This window comes from Ochotona princeps, chromosome 12, assembly GCF_030435755.1.
Source record: "Ochotona princeps isolate mOchPri1 chromosome 12, mOchPri1.hap1, whole genome shotgun sequence".
Taxonomy (NCBI): domain Eukaryota; kingdom Metazoa; phylum Chordata; class Mammalia; order Lagomorpha; family Ochotonidae; genus Ochotona; species Ochotona princeps.
In genome coordinates this window covers 23,524,710-23,547,460 of record NC_080843.1, presented here as the reverse complement: position 1 = coordinate 23,547,460, position 22,751 = coordinate 23,524,710, and the positions used below count along the sequence as shown (strand labels likewise).

The 22,751-nt window shown below is 37.6% G+C and overlaps 1 long non-coding RNA gene across 1 annotated transcript in view; it reads left to right on the top strand.

Annotated features, from left to right (window-relative positions):
• Window positions 1-15,993: 15,993 nt before the first annotated feature.
• LOC131481558 (uncharacterized) overlaps window positions 15,994-22,751 on the top strand; it is an 88,780-nt gene continuing 82,022 nt past the window's right edge. Inside the window, exon 1 of the long non-coding RNA XR_009246385.1 lies at window positions 15,994-16,157. This is a non-coding gene — a long non-coding RNA (uncharacterized LOC131481558). The remainder of the gene's footprint in view (window positions 16,158-22,751) is intronic.

Below are 22,751 nucleotides of genomic sequence, written 5' to 3'. Positions count from 1 at the left end.
CAGACATCACAAAATCAAGAGAGGACTGCTATGAAGGAAGCTTTTTACTTTTTCTGAAAATTAAGACATGATACATGAGGTCATATTAGGGTGCACTTGAGCCACTAAGGAGGTAGAATAGGTAAGGAAAGATCGTTCATAAACTTGTAGCAACAAAGGGCCTGCTGCCAGTTGGCATTGTTTGGGATCTGGTGTCAGTCCCTCCTGGAGGAAATCCCCTAGTGTGGTGAAGACAGACATGGGCAAAAGCAACAGATTAGAACTATACTGCTCTTTCTAATCAAAATATATTTTTTCAGAAGCACAGAAAATGTCTCAGTAAGATGTGAAACAAATATAAGCAAAGTATGAAGGTAAAGAAATTAATTTGGTATCTTGTTGAAGTTAGAAGCAACAAGAAAAATGGTTTATTCATAAAAAAATTTAGCAAAGTTGATGAGGAATAAGGTGAGGGATAATTGAATAAGGACATAAGAACTTTTTTGCGGAGATGACTGGTGACCACATGTCCTGTATCCTCATTAAGGGTGAAAAGGGGACATTGTCTAAAATAGCAGCAGGAAGGTAATTAATCAGACTTAAGGAGTGCCTGATGACTATAAGGCCTCTGAAATATTGGAATCAGGGTAAGAAGTCTCATTCTGACTTCTTCGCTTCATTAATTCTTTACTGTTGACCAATATGAATGATGGAATCAATTTGTCTGATTCTCTCTTTGCTATTTAGAGCTGAGAACAACTCCTAGGTCAGGCAGATCTGTTCTACTTGCCACCTTGCAATTTTCAGTGAGATAGAACATTTTTTTCAGAGCCACCTGTAAAATTGAAATAAAGGAATTTTCTTTTTTAAAGTTCAGAGAAGCAAATAGAATATATCAGAGAGGCAAATATCCTATGCAGGTCTCCATTTGGTGTTTAGAAATGACAGCAATATTATGTTGGTGTACTCAAGCACTAATAGTAATCTCTACCTGTGAAAGTGATGATATGTCTGAGAATATGTAACTCAACAATTCAGGAAATGGCTCAAGAGTAGGGATAAATATAAGCTTTATGACGAGGGACCAGCAAAGCCAGACACTATGGGATAGTCTGGCACTCAGAAGACTTGCTTTCTTGTTTCACTCTTTTTGTAATAATAGTTAGGGGAATGTTAGATTTCTCCTGGTACATGTAGGCCTTTGTGCTAACCCTGTTATCCAGTAACAAGCTGCGGTTATCATAAAGGATATATAGAAGAATCTCCTGTAGCACTAGCATTTTTTTGAGCTTGTTTTCACCATACAACTTATCTTTATTCTCATGAAAACCTAGCCAGGGAGATACTATTTCTCCATTATACATGTAAGGAATCTAAGACCCACCAAAGTTAGATGAGTTTCCCCAAAGCCATACAGTAAGCTTGCTTTAATCCTCTAGAGAAGAATTTCTCTAACTGGAACCCTTACTAAAACTGTGAAGTCTAGTTCAGTGTGTCCAGAATATGGTTTGACATTTGTGATTCTAACATACTTCTTGGGTATATCTATGCTATTGGTTCCTGGACCACAATTTGAATAGCAAAATTCCTGCATTCATGTTCACAAATATATTGGAAGTCTTCCCAAGTTCAGGGGGGAAAATATTGATCATGAAGTGTGATGATGTTTGTAATATTTTTATAAATGCCTTTTATTACTTTGGTAAAGTCCCTTTCTATTATTTACTGAGAGTTGCATGAAAAGATATTGAAGTGTGTTAATACATTTTCTGTGTGAAATGATATAAGCAAGTGGTCTTAAAGAGACTTAATATGGTAATAGCATAGAATGATTTCCAAATATTAAGCAATACTTGAGTACTAACTTAAAAACAATATTCATTTTATGTCAATATTATATGTAGTATGTACTTATTGTAGGATACTTAGAAAATAGGAAAAATGTAAAAATGTGAATAAAAATCACCCAACATCTCAACACAGAGTAGTCATGTGAATACATTTATTAACTTCCATATGGTTTTTAAGAAGCATTTATGTGTTTATGCTTTAATACTGTAAAGATCTTGAAACTCTTTGTAAATCCTGGACATTAGTCCCCTACTGGTTGTGTAGTGTGCAAAGACTTTCTCTTGTTCAGTTGGTTGCTTCTTCACTTTGTTGATTGTTTCCTTTGCTGCACAGAAGCTTTTTATTTTGATGAAGTCCCATTTGTTTATTTTGGCTTTAACTGCCTGTGCTTTTGGTTACTTTTCTAAGGATTCCTTCCCAGTTCCTATATCTCAGAGAGTGCTTCCAATGCTTTTCTCTAATAGTTTGGTGTTTTTTTTTTGTGTGTGTGTGTGTAGACTTAGGTCCTTGATCCATTTAGAGCTCATTTTTGTATAAGGTGACAGATGGGGGTCTTGTTTGCTACCTCTGTAGGCTGCTATCCATTTGTCACAATAGCATTTGTTGAAGAGACCAGGCTTTTCCCCCTGTCTTATTTTTCAGTTCTCTTGTTGAAGATTAGATGGTTGTACATGTGTGGGCTCCATTCTGTGTTTCTATTCTGTTCCAGTGACTGTCTCTGTTTCTGTACCAGGCCAGAATGTTTTGGTGACCACTGCCCTGTAGTATGTCTTGAGGTCTGGCATTGTGATTCATCCTGCTTGAGTTTTATTTTTCAGAATAGCTTTGGCTATTCATGGTCTCTTGTATTTCCACATGAAATTTTGTATCTTCTTTTTCTGAGAAGAATTATTGTTGGGGTTTTGGTTGGGATTGTGTTGAATCTGTGTATTGTTTTTGTTAGTATGACCATTTTGATGGTGTTGGTACTGTCAATCCAGGAGCATGGTATGTTTCATTATCTTTTTATGTCTTCTTCTATTTCTTTTAAGAATGTTTTAAAATTGCCATCATAGAGGTCTTCTACATCTTTAGTTAGATTAATGCCAAGGTATTTGAGATCCCTCTCTGCTATTTTAAAGGGGACTGTACTTACAATTTTTTTTCTCAGTCGTGGAGTTATTTGTGTATACTAGTACCATCGATCTATGTTTATTAATTTTGCATCCTGCTACCCTGCCAAATTCTTTTATGCATTTCTTAACTGAGTGTTTTGGTTCTCCTATGTAGAAAATCATGTCATCTGCAAACAGCGATAATTTTAATTCCTCATTTCTGATTTGAATTCCTTTATTTTGTTTTTCTTGCCTAATAGCTCTGGCAAGGACTTCTAATACTATATTGAATAGCAGTGGTGAAAGTGGATATTATGTCTTGTTCCAGATCTTAGTGAAAAAGCTTCCAGTCTTTTCCCAGAGCTTAGAAACTCAATGACAGCAAAACAAACAACCCTGTGAATAAATGGGCGATGGAAAGGAACAGATACTTTTCAAAAGAACTAATTCAAATGGCTAAAAGATTTATGAAAAAGTGCTCAGGCTCCCTAGATGTCAGGGGAATACAAATGAAAACTGCATTGAGGTTCCACCTAGCTCCAGAGATTGGCTTACATTCAGAACTCTACTAACAACACCTGCTGACATGGATGTGGGGAGAAAGATACTCTTCTTCATTGTTGGTGGGAATGTAGGCTAGTACAACCACTATGGAGGTCAGTATGGAGAGTGCTAAGAGAACTGAAAATAAATCTGCCATACGACCCAGCTATCTCACTTCTGGGAATATATTCAAAGGAAATGAAATCCACATGTAATGAAGGGATCTGTAGTCCTATACTCATAACAGCACAATCTACAATAGCAAAGACATGGAAACAACCCAGTTGTCCATCAAACAAGAGTGGATTAAAAAACTGTGGTCCATCTACTCCATGGAATAGTATTCAGCCATTAAAAGAATGAAATTCTACCATTTGCAACCAGATGGTCCCAACTAGAGATCATTATGTTCAGTGAAACAAGTCAATCCCCGAAGGACAAATATGTTTTCTCTCTGAGACAAATATATGTTCTCTCTCCTTGCAAAATACAAGATCAATAGCCCGTTCAATACTGTTTTTGCTACATCTCAGGGTGTTTGATATTTTTGTTTTTATTTTCATTTCTTTTAAATAGTTTTTTCTCTTATAAAATTCTTCACTGATTCATAGGTCTTACATTAGCATCATTTCATTTAAGAAGGCTTTTGATTTTTCATTTCTTCAGTGACACATTGGTCATTCAGTAGTATGTTACTTAACTTCATGTCGTAAATTTTCTATTTATCTTTTTGTTGATGATCTTGTTTTATGGCTTTTCATTTAAGGTGATGTATAGTAACTGTGAAATAGGGACTATCATATCCAGATGGGAAGATACAATGCAATATGCATCTCTACTTCCAAATCCAAGATGGACTCCCAATGAAACTGTTGAATATATCTTGACAATAGGATGTCGGACTCTCTGTCATTGTCCCTACCTACAACATAAGGATACGCTTAAAAAGCAGAACGATGGACTTATGACTGATTTTATGAAGGAGGATACTATTGTAATAATATGGGAGAAATTAGTGGGTGAGGGGAGTGTATTTGGGGAGAGGGTAAGGGAAATCCTAAAGCCTATGGAACTGCATCATAAAATAATAAAGTAAAAATAGGGTAGGGATTAAAACCATGTATATGTACAATGTACATCCTATGTTTATGTGATATCTAATCCTATACATTTTAAATTATTGAATATTCCAAGTGTGCATTTTCCCCCAGCAGTTTGAGCTTCCTTTTGTCTGGAATGATCATTGAGATTAGGTTTTGCTTTTGCTGTGTTTTGTTTGCTTTTTGTGATTACAAAATAGTACAAAATGTCTTCATAAATAAATATTTGCTAGATTAAAAATTTTAAAAATCAGTAGAAGCAAATCATAGGCTCCTATTATGTTACTGTTTTTAGAGAATACTGATGCCGGATTACCTTTGAACTGTCCTTTTTTTCCCCCTTAAATATTTATTTTTATTGGAAAGGCAGATTTACAGAGAGCAAGAGAGAAAGAGAGAGAGATATTCCATCCGTTGTTTCACTCCCCAAGTGGCTGCAACAGTTGGAGCCGGGCCAATCCGAAGCCAGGAGCTATGAGCCTCTTCCGGGTCTCCCACGCAGGTGCAGGGTCCCAAGGCTTTGGGCTGCACTCGACTGCTTTCATGTGTGTTTTTCTCAACTTAAAAATAAACTTTAGGGCCTGGCGCAGATGCCTAGTGGCTAAAGTCCTCTCTTTGTATGTGCTGGGATCCCATATGGATGCTGTTTCTAATCCTGTGGCCCTGCTTCCCATCCAGCTCCCTGCTTGTGACCTGGGAAAGCAGTTGAGAATGGCCCAAAGCCTTGGAACCCTGCACCCGCATGGGAGATCAGGAAGAGGCTCCTGGCTCCTGGTTTTGGATTAGCTCAGCTTTGGCCGTTGCGGTCACCTGGGGAGTGAATCAGCGGATGAAGATTTTCCTCTCTGTCTCCTCCTCTTTTTGTATCTGACTTTCCAATAAAAAAATTAAAAAACCCTTACTTTTTAGAGCTTTTCAAGATTCAAAGCAAAAGGAAGGAGGAATTACAGATACATTTTTATATTATATATATATATATATATATATATATATATATATATATATAATTTCTTACTCGTATTTTTGTATTGGTTAAAACTCACAGAACACTGTTAAAAAATGACAGCGAGTATCTCTCTAGTTTCTACCTTCATGTCTAAAGGGTCTAATGTTTCATCACTTAAAATTTTCTTTGTCACTGGGGTCCTAGTTTTTTTTCAAAAATTTCTTTCTTTTTCTTGGAAAGGAAGATATACAGAGAGAAGGAGATACAGAAAGATCTTGTATTCACTGGTTCATTCCCCAAGTGGCCACAACAGTCAGAGCTGAGCCAATCTGCAGCCAGGAGCCAGAGCTTCTTTTCGGTCTCCCATGAGTGTGCAGAGTTCCAAGGCTTTGTGCTGTCCATGACTGTTTTTCCAAGCCACAAGTGGGGAGCCTGAAGGGAAGTGGAGCATGCGGGATTAGAACCGGCACTCATATGTTATCCTGGGGCATACAAGGAAAGGACTTTAGCAACGAGGCTACCATGCCAGCCAGTTCCTAATTCTTAATTTGTTGCTAGATTCTAGTGTGGTATTCCATCATAAATAACTGACCCTGAATTTCAGTCAGAATTTCACTGATTTTCGACTGTGATAACCTGAAACACCTAGACATCAGGGTGAAACCCAAAACCGCATCTTATATTTTCTAAACATTTCTTAGAATTTTTTTTTTTTTTTAGCACGAGTCACTAAGGTAGAGTTTGTCTTTGATATTTGTTCTCCTTAACAGTGTATTCAGACCTCAAAATTAGTCCTGAATTCAAGTGTCAAAAAATCTACATTTCACTGGCTGTCTCTGTATTCATCAGAAGCCCCAAGAAGGCCAAATCTCCCAGTCATCAAGGTGTTCCCTCTTGTTCTCTACATGTCAGAACTCTTGAGAACCTAACACCACAGTTCTCCCTTGTAGTAGTGATCCTTCAGAGCGGTCGTGTCAGTGTCCCTTGTGCAGGTTGCAAATGCTGTGCTCCCCCTCTCCATCTACCTGAAGACTGCAATTCAGATCCATTTAGAAATCCTGTGATCCACTAACTTCTGATTCCTCTCCGTTTGCTACTGAAGGTTCCGGAAGGAATTAGAAAATCTGGAGACGGGAAGCAGATAGATCAGAGTTATGTCAGACATTTCTTTAATGGAACCACTCCTTGAATGTATAGAACTTCCAGGATCTGTCCCATTGAGTAAGGGATAAAGAATACAGTAGTGGACAGGTTGTCTTCCAACTACCTTTTGGATGAAAGGGTGTGCTCTGACACCGTTAAAGGCATTCTGACAAGGTGAACCAAAGGGAAGATTTAGATTCTTTGACTAAATATGGGTTTTCATTCTGATTTTAACGCTTTTTAAATTTGTTCTTGGGAAATTATTTAACCTTCCTGTATTTCAGTTTTTTCAAATATAAAATGGAAATAATAAAGGAAGCATCTTTGGACATTTATACACACACGCACATATACATTTATATGTATTTGTGTATGCTTAGTGTATAATATTGTAATGTAAATATTATACAGTTAATGTTAAAATATTTCTATCAAGATACATTTGTCATCTAATTACAGTTTTGCATGATTTTTTTGAAGTACACATTTATTATCACCTTATCAACACCTTTGAATTTATGACTGCTTTTACTAGCATTATGTCTTAATTCATCCTAAATTTTTGAAGGAGTAGAGCTCTAAAGCAAAAAAAATTCACTGGTACTGAAATAAATGTTTTTGCCTATTAGGATGGATGTAGAACAGAATGAATATTTAGGGTCAGATAACAGCCCAGTGTCACTTTTCATGGATGCTAATCATAATCCAGTATCTTTTTTTAAGTTCATAAATATGTAAATACATATCACTTGCGGGTACCATTATAAGTCACTGGAATGGGTTCCATTGAGATTGAAGGTAGGGGTTCAGGTTACTGCTAAAGAGCATTTAATACCTCAACATCTACATTATCAGTTTGGCACAAAGCCTTGCTCCGTAGAACTGGGTATGAAGAGCATCAGCGTAGACATCGTTTGAAAACTTGTAAGGGATATGTAATCTCTGGTCCTTACTAAGAATTAGTAATGAAACCTGTGTTTTCACAAGGCCTCAAGGTGATTTGTAGCACATTGCATTTTGAAAGCCACTGGTCTGGTGCACTGGCTCTTGAAGATTTTTCTGTAATGAAATCATTCAATAAGACCTTTCCCAGGGTACATCCCATCACAAGGAACAGAATCTCTGAAGGCGAAAATTAAGAAATCAGTATTTTTCAGGAGAACATTCTTTTTAAAAATTTTGTATTTGACATGTAGACACAGGCAGAAAAATAGTTATTATTATTTTTAATTTCTTTGAAAAAATATATATTTTACTTTACTGGCAGATTTACAGAGAAAGGAGAAACAGAGAAGGAGGGAGGGAGGGAGGAAGAGAGAGTGAGAGAGTTAGCTTTCATCCTTTGATTCCCTCCCCAAATAGCCACAATGACCAGAGCTGCGCCAGCCAAATCCAGAAGGCTGGAACGTCTTTTAGGTCTCGCACTTGGATACTGGAGCCCAAAGGACTTCAGCTATCTTTGGCTGTTTTCCCAGGTACATTAGCAGTGAGTTAGATATGACGTGGAGCAGCTGGGACTCAAACCAGAGCCGTATGGGATCTGATATCTTAGGTGGAGGCTTAAACTACTATGGCACAGCACTGGTCCACAGGAAGACAAATCTTAACTCAGGCCTTGTCCAGGCTGAAGTAGTCTGGAACCCTATCTGGGTTTCCCACATAAGTATTGATGACTTGAGTCATTATGATTTTATCCCAGAACTGACATTAGTAGGAAACTGGAATCAGGAGTGAACCTGGGCAAACCAACTTGGGATGTGGATGTGCCAATGGAACCACAAACCAAATACCTACCCTACAGTTTGAGAAGTCATGAACCACAGCCAGCCAACAAACCATCCAAGAGGATTTGCCTTAAAAAAATAAAAGGCTTCAATTCCAAATTAGTTTGAAAGTAGGAGTGTGGAAGCCAGCAAGACTAAAGAAAGTTCTTCAGGGAACTGAAGAATTAAGTTCCCCGGAGACTCAGAAATTCCATTCCATATTCTCAACAACGTAAAGTGCTTGTTTGATAGGGTAAGCTAGGGGTAGTATCTCCTCTAATGTGATTCGTGTTTGACACTTTCTTGATAATGTTACTCAAGGGAGAAGAATGACTAGCAATGTAATTGCTATTTGGTGGAGTGTATCCTGTGTCTCTTATTGTAACCCCTATTATTTTCATTTACAGTGATGGCAACCTAGAGTTGTGGAAGGCACTATTAGTGGTCTACTGGGACACGCAGACTCTGCTCTCAGTGATCAGATAGGAGACCCTGGCGCAGTGCCTGGGTGGTAGAGCTACACCCCGCCAAGTTTCAGAGGTCCTGCTTTGAGAAAGACCTATGCCCACAACCTTCTCTAAGTTAATTTTTGTTTTCTTGTTTTTGCTGCTGGGAACTACCCTCATTTGCATTGGCTGTCAATGACCTACCTTCAGGCAAACAGCAGCCTGCAGTCAGAGGTGTGATTTAAAATAGAACTGTATATTTAATGAGTAAGTTTCTACTTCAGGATTTGGGTGGTATTGCATGCTAGCAGCGTTTATAAATTTGTGGTCCTGTTTAACCAATCTGCTGATAAGAACCTGGCATATATTAGGTGGTAGAAGAGATAGTATTGATGGCAGTAGGGCAACTACTCAAATCCTTGTGGACTTTCTACCTAAGAATCTTCCTTTTTCATTTTGTTAATATAGTCATAGCCTTTTCATTTTTTTTTCTCTTGCATGCATTCACTTGTGACTTGGATCGTTAGCACCTGCCCTTTGCAATAGGGGAGGCTGACTTGAGGTGTGAGAGAAACAGCAGGAACATATGAACTCATAAAGATTTAGCCTTCAAGGCAGCCTTGTAACTTGGAAAAATAGAAACAATATCACAAATAAGCAAAGGTATTGTTGATTAGAGCTTTTGCAAATAATTGCTTGAATGGAGGCAATTCTTAATGTAGAAAAATGCCTTAGTGGCTTGGGGAGTAAGAGAGAGCCACCTGAGATATTTAAGTTGAGGGAAAATAGCTATTTAGCATGCATAGTGAACACTTTCTCTGCCATATTTTAATGTATACAGATTAGTTTGTATTGCAATAATAATAATCTCATAGCAAGCAGAAGCCAATATAGGTGGTGCTTTGAAGCAATCCTGGTTTGAAGTTACAGTTAGAATACTATGAGTGTATGATGTGTTAGTGGGATACAGATAGTACAGGGGCCAATTATTGATTCTTCATGCTTGTTTTTAAATACTGAAGACTTTTATATTTCAAATGATGTGATTAGGCAAACTATTAACATCACAAAATTGTGAGATTGCTTCTGCATTTTGGAAAAAAAATCAATCCATATTGAATCCTATTATTAGTCTACAGTATGCTTGTATATTTGCACATTGTTTAACTTAGAGATTAAAGGGGAACAAGAGCCCATGATGTTAAATAAAGAATGCAAAAATATTTCTTCTAGACTCATTAACACTTTTTAAAATACAAGCCTTTCATATCTAACTGCTGCTGGATGTGAATATTAATTCTTTCTGTGGATCTACCGTTGTAATAATGTTGAAGACATCCAGTTTACTTGGAAACAGCAGTGATGAGAGCCTGCATGCTCACCATCTTGTAAATACGGTTTAATGTAACCAAGACAAAATTGTTGAGTGATTGTTGTTAGTGCAATTCTTTAAGTTGTGAAAGAATCACCAAGATTATGGAAATCTTAATCCTTAGCCTGGAAAGCAAAGTGAGGAAATCACCTTTTGTGGAGTATCAATATACTACAACACATTAGTTAGGCTATTTTCATGTTGTCCTAAATAAGCAGGCTGTGTTATCCTTTATTACAAGTGATAAAACTAAACCTCAAAAAAAATCAGTTGATTAAGGTCACACAGAATCAGGAATCTCCTTTTTTCATTAGAAAGAAATAAAGCATGGAAATTTAGACATGTTACCATGATCATAGAATCACAGGGTGGTAGAGCAATATAAATGAGATTACAGGAAGAGCTAACCTGAATATGAGTTACTCAATGAGAACTTTTTTGGGTAAAGCGTTGAATGCACCTTATTTGAATGGGTACATATCATCCTCCACTCCCTGGAAACTTCCTGAAATTAGAAGCGATTTCTATTTCTGAAAGTTGATATTTGGTTATATCTTCCAATTCATGTTACAGCTGTACCAATTTACACTTTTAAAGCAAAAAATAGGTTGTTTACTTTTAAGAAAACACTAAATAGTGTTAAATAACTCAAATTTGTACTAGTGGCACTCTGGTGTAATTACTGCCCCTTGCTTGCTTTCTAAATTACCCATATCAACAATTTAGATGGATGTTTTTACTTTGTTAATATTGTGTAGATTTCTCATAAATGCTGGGAAGTTAACTTCTGGATGCCAATTTCTATTAGCTACTGTGTTTATAGACTAGAAAGAAACATAAAAATCTCCAGGATTGGTGAAATGAACCTGGCATATCAGTCACAAAATTGTAACACTGCTGTCTTGGGCTGGTTCTGTCTACCAGGGATCAGGATTCTGTTTACTAGCATGTGCCGCAATACCAGAAACATCGAGGAGTGTGCTACTTTCCTGTATTCTTGTAATATTTGTTTCCTGCTAAATTAAATAATCTCATCTTTGGCTTATATGAAATATTGAGTTTATTAAGGCAAGCTTTCTGTCCCTATTTAGGGCATGGTCTCCTGCTGGTCACAAACGAATGGATTCTTAAGAAACCGACAGTTTGCCTCCTCTAGAATGATTTGGGGAGTCTCTGAGCTCTTTGGCTGATTATCTACAGCAACTAATCCATAAATCAATACTGATGTTATGATCTGAGAATGGCTTTATTGTATTTTACATATTAAAACACACATTTCTGATTTTCTCTTAGAAAAGAATAGGCTGATTTATTCTTTTAGAATTCATGGGCTGGATTCCAAGAGCACAAAATTATTTAAAAATTTCAATATTAAAAATCTTTGAGTCTAATGAGAAAGAAGGAACAAAGATTAATGTTTCTTAAACGGGATGCTATTTCAATGTAAGTACAATGGGAAATGCTGTTTAAGCTACTGTTAGCTCAAGATGGCATAGGAAATAATTTAAAGCACTCTTGAATGCAAAAATATATTTGTTTAATATGAGTTATATTTCTTTGGTCTGGAGCCAAGCCACTATACCAAGAGCTGGGAAACCTAAATTCTACTTGTAATTCAGTTACTATCTAATCATTAAGGCAAGTCATTAAGAATCTTGTTGGAAATATTACCTCCCAAATATATGATAAGCAAAGTATTAAGACGCTACTGCTTCTAAGAATGTCCTGACTTATTTCATTTCCTGAAACTTTAATTATACCTTATGCATGGATTTCACATATACCCTTCAAAATTACTGATAATTTTAGGCTCATATTTTTTTGTTGAATGCTTTTGGTTGCTCCTAGATAATACCTCGGCTTTTAAAACATAGACTGATTTATGCCATGTTAATGTCATATTGTTGTTGCAGTCCCAGTTCATGATTTACTGTTTTCAATGAAATTAATGGTTCAACCCATTTTAGCTTCTCACTTAAGCTTCTACCAGAGTTCAGCAAGTCTCCTCATCTGCACTTATCCATGATTTGTCTCATTTATCTGAATTTGAATATTAAGTTTTCTTTTCATGTGGAGATTCCACATGATGATTGATGGCTATTTTAGCCATCAGTAAAGCATAGAGGGGTAAGGTTGTGTAAAGGACATTAACAGCTTAAATAGTATTTTATTTTGTGATGCTCAAATCGTTTGTGTAAAGATTTATTTCTTTTTGAAAGGCAGAGTTGGCGGCGGAGGGGGGAGAGAGAGAGAGAGAGAGAGAGGGAGAGAGAGAGAGAAAGAGAGAAAATGAATGAATTTTCTGTCTTCTGGTTCACTCTCCAAATGGCTTTGACTAGGGCTGTGTTAGGCTGAAATCAGGAGAGCCGGGAACTTCTTCTGGGTGGCAGGTACACAAGCACTTGGATCACTTTCTGCTCTTTTCCATGGAAACTGGAGCACCAGATCTCAAACTAGCACCCTTTAAGGATGCCAGCATTGCAGGCAGTGGATTAACTCGTAACTTCCAATGGTGGCTCTGAATTAGAGAACTCTGATTTACTAGTTTACTCCTCACATGCCTGCAGCAGCAGCTGGACAAGACCAAAGTCAGGGGCCAAATACGGTACAGATCTTGCACAGGGATGGCTGGGACTCAACTACTTATAGTGTGAGCAGTAGCAGGAAGCTGGAATCAGATGCCAAGCTGGGACTTGAACTTAGGCATTTTTTTGTGGAAAAAAAAGGGATCCCAACTGAATGTCTTAGTTGCTAGAACAGTTGCCAGCCCTACACTGTGTTTTTAAACAGTTTAAAAGAGCTGAGCAGTCCACTGTACTGGCTACAGAAACATGTGCATGTCTAGATAGAAGCTAATCACAACAAAATGAAACAAGGCATCTCGTGCCTTTCTGGTCTCCACATGTCCTTTGATGCCTGCAATCTTCCTTCCTGAGTTTAGGGGGAAGACTGGGTCAAGACAGGACACTGCCCATCAGCAACTTCTCCAAGTCAATATTGAAATATTGGGGAAGGCTAAACTATGTTTACAATGAAACATTGTAGGGATTCACAAAGTGTTTACTAAGTGAATAAATAACAAAATCAAGGACTGAAATCAACAGGGAATAATTCAAATATAACTGGAAGCTTGGATAGCCAGCGATTCAAAATGTGTTTAACTTCTGAAGTTTGTTAAAGTGACATTGGGAATGCTAGAATCATAAAGCAATTTATGGCACTATATAGAGGGTCATCTAAATTTATTCCAGATTAATGTCAAAATCACTGATACTATTAAAAATGTTTTTATAATTAATATTCTGCAACCAGCACAGCGTTTTAGTACTCAGTTCAATGTAGTTGTTAACTTCCAAAAGATGCAGAGCATTTCCATTATTCCAAAAAGCTCCCATATTCCCCTTTCTGACGTGGGTCTTCCACCCCAACGCCAACCCTGGACTCCTGTGTAGGTTAATTTTGTTTCTATTTTGGTTTTACGTAAACAGAATCTGATTTTCTTCCCATTTAATAATTTTAAAAAATAGTGCCTATGTTACTATTTTATTTTTATTGTTTTCCATGATGCAGTTTTGTAAGTATAGGGATATCCCCCCTCCTCCCTCCTTCCCCTTGTACCATTTTCTCCCATACAATTACAGTAATACAGTCCTTTAGTAACTGTTACAAGTTTAACACTCTGCATTTTAGTATATCTTGATTCTCATATTAATAGTTACATGATTTCTCTCACTTAACAGTATTCTTGAGGTCCATTTGTGTTGTGTCATTATCAATTGTGCTTTGTTAAGTGTTAGAGTAATATTCTATTATATAAATGTTGCTCAATTTATTTATCCATTCCTGTTTTAATAGACATTTTCAAGTTTTGGCTATGATGAATAAATCTTCCATGAATTTGAATGATTTCCTGTTTCAAACTCCTGGAACCCACGAATCTGCTCTTTATTTCTGTGATCTTGTCATAGCAAGAATGCTACACAAATTGGATCATATCTTTTGCGATATTTTATAACTCAAGTGAACATTTTTTGCTTTAATTGTTTTCACTTGGAAATACATCGAAGTTATTGCCTGTATCAATAATCTATTCTTTTTTTATTGTTGAGTTATTTCATGGCATGGGTATTTCACCATTTGTTTTGCCATGCACAAATTGTAGGACATCCATATTGATTCCAGTTTTTAGCTGTTATGTATGGGTTTTTGTGTAAGCATAGATTTTTCTTAATATGATCAGAGTTTTTAGGTCATATGGTAACAACATTGAAATTTCAATTTGATAAGACATTAGTGAGTTGTTTCCCTGAGTGGCTGTACAATTTTACATTCCCAGTTGCAGTGTGTGAATAATCCAGTTTCTCTGTATCATCATGAAAATTTGGTGTTATTATTTTTAATTTTAGCCATCCCAGTAGGTGCATAATGAGATAGCATTCCTGTTTTCTTTAAATTTTATTTATTTTGAAGAGTTACATAGAGAAAAGGGAGAGACAGACAGATTTTCCATCTGCTGACTAACTCCCCAGATGGCCACAATTACCAGTTCTAGGCCAGGCTGAAGCCAGAAAGCAGGAACTTTCTCCAGGTCTCCCACTTGGACTTGGGTCATCTGCTGTTGCTTTAGTGGGGAGCTGGATCAGATGTGGAGAAGCCAGGACTTGTACTGTTGCCCATATTGGATGCCAGCATCACAGGTGGTGCCTTTACCCAAGTCACAAACCAATCCCTCCAGTTTTCAAATGTACTTCTCCAAAAGGCTAAATAAAAAAATCGGTTATGTCAAACTTCTTTTCATGTGTCTTTTTGCCATCTGTGTATCCTATTTGATGAAATGCTTGTTCAAGTCCTTTGTCCATTTTTAATTCGGTTTTTTTGTTTGTTTTAGTGTGAGTTTTGATGGTTTTTAATGTATTCTAGATCCTAGTTCTTCTTAGTATCTGTTTTTGCAAATATTTTCACCCAGTTTTCCACTTGTTTTAATCTTCTTTTATTGAATTTTGATGAGATCTAGTTTGTTAAGTTTTAAGGGCCTGACAGTGTTAGGGTGCCTACCCTTAGATCCCAAACATTTTATACTGTGGTTTGTTCTAAAGTTTTATGCTTATACCTTCTATAATTAAGTCTGTGATTCATTTTGAGTTATCTTTTTGCATAAGGCATGAGGTGTTAGTTACATTTAGATTCCCCCCCCCCTTTTTTGTCTTTCTTTGGTACATGAATTCTTCTAAAACCATTATTCAAAAAGTCTTTCCTTCCTCCACTGATTTGCTTTTGTATCTTTATTAAAACTCAGTTGGGCATATTTATGGGGCTCTATTTCTGAGTTCTCTGTTCTGCTCCATTAATCTATGTGTCTGTCCCTCCTCCGACACCACTCTGTCTTGATTTTGGTGGCTATAAGCTATAATATCAAGGTGAGTGATTACTTCCATTTTATTCTTTTAAAACATGAATTGGCTATTCTAGCACCCCTGCCTTTTCATATAAATTTTATTATGAACTTGTCCATGTCTACAAAAACAGACAAAATCCCCTTGCTGGGATTTTGATGAGAATTGCATTAAGCCTATAGATCAGTTTGGGGACATTTGACAACTTTAACATGTTCAGTCTCTCAAAACATGAACACAGTTGGTCTCTTCATTTATTTAAGTCTCCTTTGATTTCCATCAGCATTTTGCATTTCCAATATATAGGTTGTATAAGTAGTAAGCTAAGTAGTTTATTGGCAATGGATGAATTGTATTAATGGGAATTTTTAATGCAATTAATCTGTTCCTATCCCATGATTACATTTTGTGTTCTGAAAGAAACATTTTGCTTGTTTTAGCTTGTAGAATGTCAGACCAAGAGGAACTGTATCACTGTGTGATGGAGAGGACTGGGAACCTTCAAAATTCTTGGACACTAGGAAAAAGTTAGTAACTAGATGAAATTTTTGAGCTGTCTTCCTTAGAAAATGGATGGACACTTTCTGTATATGTGTAGAAAGGTGCCAATGAATCTGGGCAGCCAAACAGGCAGGCTGTGATGGAAGTTGTTTCCTAGCATCGTATTATTCCTTTTTCTGCAGTAATGGAACTTTCAGTTAGTCATAAAATCACCCAAGTACTGAACTTATTTTCCACACTCATTTGTACTTAGATTTGATTATACAATCAAGTGTTACCTAACAGAATACAAATGAGTATGATTTGTGGAATTTTGGATTTGTACACTGAAACTGAGGAATTGTGTTAATGATGACCCACCTTCCTTTTTTCTTGCTAATGAAAGTAGAAATGCACCTTGATTTCTATGTGATGGAGTGAGATACATGGAGAAGGACTGCTGATGATGTGGAGGCACTGTAACAACCAAAAAACAGTTTATAATCATTTCTCATCATTTTATTGGCATTGAACCTATGTCTCAAAATCATGCCAACCAAAGATAAATACCATTAAAATTTTGAGGCAGTCATTATTCTTTGTGAATATCTATGTATTTTTGAAATTATGCTGTATCTTCATTTTGGTCTACTTCCTTTTACCAAATACTATATTATCACTTTCTTTGCCTAAAGAAAAGTATCTAGTAGTGTATTTTCAAATAATGTCTAATGCTCTTTTTTGCATATACTGTACTTTAATCATTTCCTCATCATTGAATGGTTTTTCCAATTTCAGAAATGTTTTAATTTTTGGTATGAAATTGTAAGTGGGATAGACTTCTAACTTTTGGTATCCACTTCATATACCTTCCAGGGTTTGTTTCAAACAGGCAGTAAATCTCAATCAACATAAGCATACTGGACAGTTTTTGTTATGATTGAATAGCAATGGACATTTTTGTATGTGAATCTATGACCACATTTCCGATAATTTCTTTGTGCTGAATCATTAGGATTAGTTATTATTACTTTAGCAGAGGATAGGGTTCTTAAAAGTGGCAACTTCCTCCCAGGGAAGTTATACTAATTTATATGCTCACAAATATGATAGTACAGAGTATATTTTCCTCCTTGTCATGAAGACAATTACCATTTAAAAATCTGTTGTTTTTCAGATATGTGAAAATATTTTTTCATTTTAATTTGCATTTTAAATAACTACTTATGTCAAATTGCGTTATTTGTGTTTATCAGACACATGAGATCCATCTTCTATGAACTGGTTATTTGTATTCCTTTCTTATATCTTTTGGCTTTTAGAAAATCTATTATTCAAATTCTATAAATTCTTTGCGCAGACTATTCATTTGCTATAAACCATACTACATATTTTTCTGGTTATCCTGTCTTCTAGTGTTTTAGCTGATATGAAGTCGGAAGCTTATGCTATTTACTATGATGTATAAGGCAGATGAACAAACCAAGAGGCTTTTATTAATCAGAAGAGTTTTACTGAAAAAGTTGGCACAGTGGTGTAGCATTCTAATCCTCTATTTGCAAGTGCCAGCATCCCATATGCATGCTAGTTCATGTGCTGATTGCTCCACTTCTGATACAGTTCTCTGTTTATGGCCTGGGAAGGTAGCACAGGATGACCCAAATCTTTGGGGCCTCTATGCCCATGTGGGGGGCCAGGAAGAAGCTTCTGGCTCCCAGTTTTGTAACATCCCAGTTTGAGCCATTACAGCCATTTTGGGAGTGAGCAAGCTGATGGAAGACCTCCTCTATGTAAAAATCTGCCTTTCCATTAAAAGTAAATAAAATCTTATAAAAAGAGTATTATTGGGACCAATGCAATAGCTCATCTGGCTAATCCCCTGTCTGCATCCCATATGGGTACTGGTCTGTGTGCTGATTGCTCCACTTCTTATCCAGCTCCCTGCATGTGGCCTGGGAAAGCAATGGAAGATGGCCCAAAGCCTTGGGACCCTGCACCGGTTGGGAGAACCAGAAGAAGCTCCTGGCTCCTGACTCTGGATCAGCTCATTTCTGTCCATTGCAGGCATGTGAGAAGTTAACCAGTTGTTGGAAAATCATTCCCTCTGTCTCTCCTTCTCTCTGTAAATAAATATATAATTTTTAATTAAAAATGTTATGCCATAAACTGAAATATATGTTATATATATGTATATATATATACATATTTAGAAAGTTTTATTAAAAAGAGCAGAGAAGTTGAAAAAGCAAGGAGAAAGCTCCTGAGAAAGCAGGTGGGAGGAGCTTCTTGATTAAGAAAAAGCTGTTGAAAGGAATACCCTTCAGCATCTTTGTGCAAGGTGCTTTCAAATTCGGTACTGTGTGGTGAGCTTATTCTTCCTTCCTGGGTCCCAGTTCTCCCGTTTGGTGTGACTGTTGCAGGACATAACAAAGTTCTGTGTTGGGGCTGGGAGCTGTTTGTTTCTGTCTCATTCCCGAGACTGGCCACATACAACTCTGGCCATGTGGGTTTCTCCATGGCCTTGGGGTTGCAGTCTGCTTTTCTCTCATCTAGTCAATAAAATTCTTTTGTCTCTTTCGTGGTCACACTTGCTTTCTAGCTCTGGCCAGTTTCCCAGGTAGGCTAAGAAAATGTTTCCTGTTACTAGAAGGGCCCTTTTATTCCCTGTACCTTTTTGGCATTCTCATTGTATTAATTTTATAATATTTTTGGTAAATACACAGTTTAAGCATGAAGGTATTTAAAATATATTGGCATTTTCTACTTTGTTTCTACTTTCAAGATAAGCAAGCACTGTTTCCTTTAGAAATAAGATATTCAAAGAGTCATAGGGAAACCCACAGTTCTTCAGGTGAATCCCTCAGAAAAGTCTAGATATAAGAACATAACCTTTGCCATAGGTTATTGTGTTCTAGGAGATGAGTCATTTAGTTATTTTAGCTACACCGTAATTTGTAAGGTCTTATCTGAGGGTCACTCAGGAGCCCCAAAAGTAGTTCAGATAGACACACAGAGAGACTAATATAGAATGATTTGAACAGACAGGGAAAAGGCAGCAGGCCTATAATTGCTCAGCCTGTACCTTACTGGTCAGGCTCCCGACTTGGCTTTTGCTAGAACTCATTAGGTAGGATGCAGAGTTCAGTTATTCCTCACTGGCTAAGTTATTGGAGATTTCTCTGTGCACCCACCTAAGACTGTTCTACTCCTCAATTGCTAATTATATGGCTTGTTAGAGTTAAAGGTCTGTTTTGATTATCCTAAAATCAATGAAGTTTTGTAAAATCTCGCTTGAATACTATAAACTGGTAAATATAAATATAATAAAGCATATGTAAAACACACACACACACACAGAGAGACATAAGATATTCTTTGGGCCCAGCACAGTAGCCCGGTGGCTGAGGTACTCATTTTGCATGTGCCAACATTCCATATGGGTGCTGGTTCATGTTCTGGCTGTTCCACTTCCCATTCAGCTCCGTGCTTGTGGCCTGCGAAAGCAGTTGAGGATGGCCCAGAGCCTTGGGACCCCACACCCACGTGGGAGACCCGGAGAATCATAGCTCCTGGCTTAGGATCCTCTCAGCTCTGGCAGTTTCCGCCACTTGGGGAGGAAACCAGTGGATGGAAAATCTTTCTCTTTATGTCTCCCTTTCTCTGTATATCTGCCTTTCCAATAAAAAGAAATAAATCATTTTTTTAAGAAATAAAATATTCCTTTTTTTGTATTTCCAAATTGTGTTCTTTTAAATAATTGATTTTTGAAAGCAAATTAGCATGTATTTCAGTTTATGGAATGAGGAATCTAAAGAATTCTTTTTAAATACATAGCTAAGTTTTTCAGTGACATTATTTGAATATTTCTTTCCCTTTGCGTTACTTTATGATACTTACTTGACTACATTACATGCCATATGTTAATTAGGACTGCTGTATGAAAGTACCACAGATATGATGCTTTAAAATTTACTTTTCCCAGTTCTGGGGGTTTGAATCAGGATGTCTGGATTTTGGTGAGGGGTATTCACCAGGTTATAGGCTATTGACTTCTTAGTACATTCTCAAGCCTTAAGGAGGTAGTGGAGGAATAAAACTCTCTCAGGACTCTTACAACAGAATCCTCACTTGTGGAGCCTCCATCCTCTGACCTCATGTAAGCCCTCAGGTATTCCATTGACCCCACCTTCTCATGTATCATATTGAGGGTATCTGTTGGTCCCGTGGAAGGCAGAGGCCTCTTGGAGCCAGTGGTTGGAGGTCGGAGGGGGGGAAGCCTCAACCCTGCGGGTAGGTGGTGGCTTAAAGACCTCTCTTCCCTGTTAGGGAACCAATTGAAAGGTTCACCAACCACCAAGGAAAGAAAAAAGACTCGGCCAACTGTTGACAAGAGCCCTCTATTGGGGGACGTTTGTTATTGGGCCTTTTTCCACACAAGGGAGAGACAGAAAGCGCGGAGCCATGGTGATTAAAAGGTGCAGATGAAAAAGCTACAGGTGAAAAGACGCGCAAGAAGCATGCAGGAGGCTTTTATACACCTCCTGATGCAAAAACCGGAGCAAATTCGGTCCCAGGCCCTTTTAGAAGAGGAAACGCCAGCCTGAGCACATCTTTGGTCCACCAGTGCTCCCTTGTTGCCCTGGTGACAAGCCGGATCTACACAGCTTCTTCTCCTCCAGCCAGAGGTCTGAGTGATGCATAGGTTCTGATGCAAACTCTGCCCACCTCTGTAGCCATGGAAACCTGCAGTCAACAAGTGGTGATCCTGTTGGCAGCCAGGTGGGAGGGGTAGTTCATGGGAAGCTTAGGAGGTGAACCTAGTAAAGAACTGCCTGTCTTGCTGTCTTGTTTTATCTGATCAGAAGCAGATCAGCAGACCCAAAGAGGCAGTGCAGAACAGGGTCGATTTCACAGCCCAGACCTCCACTAGAGCCATATCAGGCTCCATTTTGTGTAGGGAGGTAAAGGCTGCGTGTGGGACTGGAAAGACAACAGCAAGGTGCACATGCACTAACCCAGAAGCAAACTCATTTCTGGCTCAGTGCATTGCACTGGCCTCACAGGGAGAACAATACTAACATGATATCCTATAGGTTTCACCCAAAATAAATCTGGAAATCCCTCAGACTTAGAAGCCTGGGGATCTGGAACTCCACTAGCAGCACAACAGGCACCATTTTTGTACAGTGTGGTAAAGGCTGTGACACTGGAGGGACAGTAGTGAGCTGTGCATGTGCTAAGAAGGGAGTGAACTCACTTAGAGCTCAGTGCATTGCACTGGTCCCACAGGGAAAATAGAACAGACTTGGGAAGCTATAGATCCCATCCAAAATAGATCTGGGTGGCCCTCAGACTTAACACCCAGCAGGTTCCAGCAAGACCAGCAATGCCAACAATCTAGCTATTTAGGACACCTGGTATGTCCCTAGTCCTGGGAACTGCATGAAGTGAGAGAAAGATTGTACAGACGATGGTGTAATTACAATATGGGATCACAGGAAGTAGAGAGTGGTGAGCCAGGAGCTGGTACTGGAGAGACCATGTTGGAAAGCCTAACACTAAAGCCCAGGTCTGAAACTTGCTGGAGGGAATGGCACAAGTTACTACAAATGAAAAACTGGGTAGCAAATGCAATCAGTAAAATCAAACTGTAGACCTGTGTGTGACACAGCTTAGAAATCTGCCCAGAGGAGAAGAATCTGCTAACCAGAAGTACAATGACCAAGAGCAAAAAGAGACAAAGGCACAATGAATATTGCTGAAGACTCTCCTGCAAAGAGCAAAAGCCTTTGCCAGCCTCAGAGTTAATTGAGGAATACATTGAGGAAATTGGTGATAAAGAACTTAAGACACTTGTTATGAAGCTTCCTAGGAACAATGAGAAACACATACAGGAATTTAAGGAATATATAAACATGAAAATCAAGCAGAATTATTAAAAATGAAGAACACAATGTAGAAAATAAAAAATTCAGTGAAAAGTCCCCATAATAAATGAATGAGGCAGAAGAAAGAATCTCAGAATTGGAAAATAGCTCTTGACACAATGGTGAAACAATCAAAAAGCTGGAAGCAGAGCTGGGTCAAGCAAAAAAGAAAATATTCAAGAATTAAGAGACACTGTTAAAAGTCCAAGTATAAGAGTCACGGGAGTTCCAGAAGTTACAGAAAGAGAAGCTGGATTTAAAGATGTATTCAATGAAATGTTGAATGAAAACTTTACTAATATAAAGAATGAATTAGGAAACAACATACAGGCTTGACACAGAACTGAATAAGTTTGACCAAAAGCAATCATTGCCATGACACATGATAATCAAGCTCTCTTCTATCGAACATAAGGAAAAGACCCTGAAATATGCACATGAAAAAAATCAAGTAACATTTAGAGCAATCCTACTCAGTCTCACAACTGACCTATCACAGGAAACTCTACAGGACTGAAGAGAATGGAGTGTTACAGTACAGATTTTAAAGGGGAAAAATTGTCAATCCAGAATAATGTACCAAACAAAGCTTTCCTTTGTCTTTGAAAATGAAATAAAGTCTTCCACAGAAAAAAAAATTAAAAGAATATGCCTCTTCCAGACCTGCTCTGTAACTGATGCTTGAAGATGTTCTCTTGACAGAGAAAAGGAATA